At 35.4% G+C, this 4,021-nt stretch overlaps 1 pseudogene; it reads right to left on the bottom strand.

The window, feature by feature from the left end:
* Positions 1 to 29: 29 nt before the first annotated feature.
* LOC103929659 lies at positions 30 to 3,821 on the bottom strand (annotated as a pseudogene).
* Between the last annotated feature and the right edge of the window lie 200 nt (positions 3,822 to 4,021).

Below are 4,021 nucleotides of genomic sequence, written 5' to 3'. Positions count from 1 at the left end.
AAATAATTAATTTTTCTTGAGCTTTAAAAAACAAAAAATGCGTGACATTTTTTGATTGAACCAAATTAGAAAATAAGTATATAAGGTACTCACTCGTGAGACTGCACACAGAGTAAGACTGCAATTCTCCAACTTTCATTTATGGCAATAAATGTACACGAGTAGAACTGGTATTACCAAAGAACATTGGCTAATCGGTGGAAGCTTTCCTCCGCAAGTAAATCGAAAGTTACAGTGGGAGGTTCCTCTAACCAAATACAATCAACTCCGGAATGGAGGGCCAAACGGGTGAGATGATGAGCAACCTCATTAACTTGTGGCGGATAAGGTTTTCTGAACCTGAAGTAGAGGCCATTCGTTCTATATAGTTCTAAGCTCAAGGAGGCTAGTTGATTGACTTTCTGGTTGTGGCACTACGACAACAAAGGGCTTTTCAACACAAAATTTGCCTACTTCTCGCTCGTTCCCCCCTTTCAGCATCTCCCTCTTCCAAGGGTATCTATAATTTCTGGAAGCGGCTCTGGAATGCTCAAATTTCCCCAAAAGTCAAAGTGGATGCCTGGCCGATTTGCAATAATATTATTATTCCATCTAAGAGCAATTTGAGATCAAAGCACGTTGACATCAACACCATGTTTTTTGTGGGAGTCAAGCTGAAACCATTATTCACCTTATGAGGGACTGCCACTTCGCCAAATTCTTTTGGATCTCGACAAACTGCATTCTTTTAGGTCCTTAATCTCTTAACAGCCCTGTTCAGCACCGTATGAAGCCTCCACTTGTTCTTTGAGCACCTGGGTTTAGTCATTACTAACTGCTTATGAACAATGGTACTGCAGCCCACAAGGGAATTGACTCGTTGCATTGCGACCATCAGTGTTGCTTCAGAAATGTTTGCAAAGCACACCCTAAACCAACCGGGTTCAGAACAATGACACGAAGAAGCTCGTTTTCAGCTTCAAAAGTGTTGGACCTCAAAAGGTGCCTCATGTCCACCCAGCAAAATAACCCAGCATTGCTTTCCAAACACCTAAGCCCTGCCCCTCTGAACCCACACACAAGCATCTCCTTCCTCTTTTTAAGACGCTTTTGATTCTCCTCCATGTAATTGGTTCTGAATTTCTTGTCTTTCAGCATCTCACAAAGCATATATTGAGTTTGTGAGGAGATAAGTCCAAAGCTTGACATCTTTGTAGCTGCGGACACAACTGTTAAATTGTTGGAGTAAAGCATACCTACTCGGAAACCTGGCAAACCAAAATCCTTAGAGAGGCTGCATACAATGTGAGATCAATTCCATATTTCGGCGTCTTCTAGGTTTCTTTTGGATAAAGCATCTACGATGCTTACAAAACTGGGGTAGTTGAAAGTGGTTCCTGAGTATATTTCGTCGCTAATTATGTGTACTTCTTTTGCAATGGCAAAATCGATGATGTGGTTGAGCTCAAGTCGAGTCATTGTTGTGCCTAAAGGGTTCGAAGGATTCGTGAACAATACTCCTTTAACTTTTAATTTTAATTTCTGGGCACGTTGGCAGGCCTCCTGCAATGCAGACTCGGTGATTTTGAATCCATTTGCACTTGTGCAATGTATTGGAACGATTTCAACTCCGGTACACCACTTAAGATCTCTATCAAACCTGCCGAAAAGTAGAAGTGATCAATAACAGTTCAGATTAATTGGCAAACAAAAGGTCATCAAGAATACATAACGAGATAAAGAAATGTACGGCATAAATACTAGGGCACACAGATTATGATCAATACCCTGGGTAGTATGGAGTGGGGATGAGGAAGGCTTCGCCAGGATCGGCAAGGCAAAACATAAGAGTCTCATTGGCAGGAGTTGAACCCGCCGTGAGCACAAGCTTGCTCGGATCAAATTTTACTTTGTTTCCTCTCATTTCCGCCAAGAACTCAACCAACGCCTGTATATACAAGTGAATTTTAGTCTGCAATATATATATATACACACACACTTACTTGCACACGTCTAAATATGTTTTCATCCAGATCAAAATTAGAAGTAATTACATTCTTGAAAGCAGGGAAGCCGGTGTAGTCTTGAAAGAGAGCCAGTCTCTGAAAACGGATTCTTCATTTCTTTTCAGCTCCAGAGCATGTGGATTGCTTTCAAGCCATGGCTCAATAAGGTCAAACGAGAGCTGCAAAAATTAATCAGAACTAATCTTAAAATGCATATTCATATAATTAAAGGGAAACTAACCAAAAGAGCTTCAAAATTTTGAATTTTAACCAATGAATGATGAGATGGAATGGATGGATGAAATAAATTAATTTTAAAATGATAAGATGGAATGGATGGATGAAATAAATTATTTTTAAAATATTTCATTGGAAAGGAAAACGTGATAGTGAAGCTTCAATAACTCTTTTTTCTTTTAGAGAGGGAGAGAGAGAAATCTGTTTACGTATAGAAAGAAAGAAAGAAAAGCAAGGTAGTAATTTTCAACAAAAAATCAACAGTGCAAAAGCGGCACCTAAATTACTTTTTAAATATTTCATCGGGAAGGAAGGGAGAGAGTGTGTAAGGAAGAGAGATTGTGAGGGTAGAGCCAACCAAATCCTTTCAAACTGACATCAACAAACTCCAAAAAATTTAAAAAGAGAGAAATTTGAGATAAAAAAATATATTGCTGACATCAATACATGACAGTATTAGTGCTAGTGTTCGATTTTAAGAAATAGTCAGTGTTTAGTTTACGAAATAGTTAGCTTTTTGTTTAAGAAATAGTCAGTACTTAGTTTACGAAATAGTAACAGTACTAGTTTACGAAACAGTGATAATACTAGTGTTTGGTTTGAAAAATAGTCAGTGCTTAGTTTACAAAATGGTGATAGTACTATTACTTGGTTTAATATATATAGTCTATTGTGTTTGGTTTAAGAAATAGTCAGTGTTTAGTTTACGAAATAGTAATAGTACTAGCGTTTAGTTTAAGAAATAGTCAGTATTCAATTTACGAAATAGTCAGTGTTTAGTTCAAGAAGTAATGATAATATTAGTGTTTCGTTTAAGATATGGTTTAGTTTAAGAATACTATTCGGTTTAAGAATTAGTCAATGTTTAGTTTACAAAATAGTGTTTGGTTTAAGAAGTAGTCAATGTTCAGTTTAAGAAATAGTGTTCAGTTTAAGAAGTAATCAATGTTCTGTTTAAGAAATATTCACAGTATTAATGTTCATAAAACTAAATAATGAAAATTTTCTTTATTTTTGATTTTGTAATATTATTACTTAGTTTATTCTAAAACAATTGAAAGAATATTCAAATAAACAAATAATAAAATAAAAATAAAATGTTTATGGAGTGAGGTGAAAGGAGAGAGAAGAGTGAGGAGAGGTGAAAAATTAAAAATTAAAAAATAAAAGAAAAAGTTGATGTGGACAGGTGAGGTGAAAGGAGAAAAAAAAATGGATGTGAACATGCGAAAGAGGGAGAGAGAGAAAGAGGTTGCACGGTTAAGTGAGGAAGAAAGTGTGTGTGTGTGTGTGATGCGACACGCAATCCCGCGCATCAGTATATGTTTTTTATTTGTTTTTTTCTGTTTTGTTGTTATTTAAAACTTTTGTCTTTTTCATTAAAATTTGAATCATTTTTATTAAAGTTTAAGCCTTTTTTATTAAATAAAGTTAGTATATGATTTTTGGTTAATTAAAAGTTTTAAGAAGCCCTTTTCATTAAAGTTCCTTATAATTAATGGCATTACCATAGTTTTCCTAGAAAAAATTGCATACTAAGCAATAATAATCTTATATATGATAGCTATGGACTGTCACCTGGTTCTCTGCAAGTCCCATCTGAATGATGCCGTTTGGATTTTTATCTTGGTCGTAAGGGTTCTTTTTGTATTCTATCCACCCTTGCAATATCGAATACTCCTAACTTTATTAAAAAAAAGTTATTATGTAAAATGGTCTTTGAGATTTGCATGATTAATAGAAATGATCACTGATATTAAAAATCAATAGAAATGGTCCTTGAGATTGTCCACCATCCA

The sequence above is a fragment of a genome, unplaced genomic scaffold (assembly GCF_019419815.1).
Source record: "Pyrus x bretschneideri cultivar Hongxiangsu unplaced genomic scaffold, Pyrus_bretschneideri_v1 Contig28, whole genome shotgun sequence".
Taxonomy (NCBI): Eukaryota; Viridiplantae; Streptophyta; class Magnoliopsida; order Rosales; family Rosaceae; genus Pyrus; species Pyrus x bretschneideri.
Note: the sequence above shows the minus strand (reverse complement) of the source record. Positions and strands in the feature narration are given on the sequence as shown.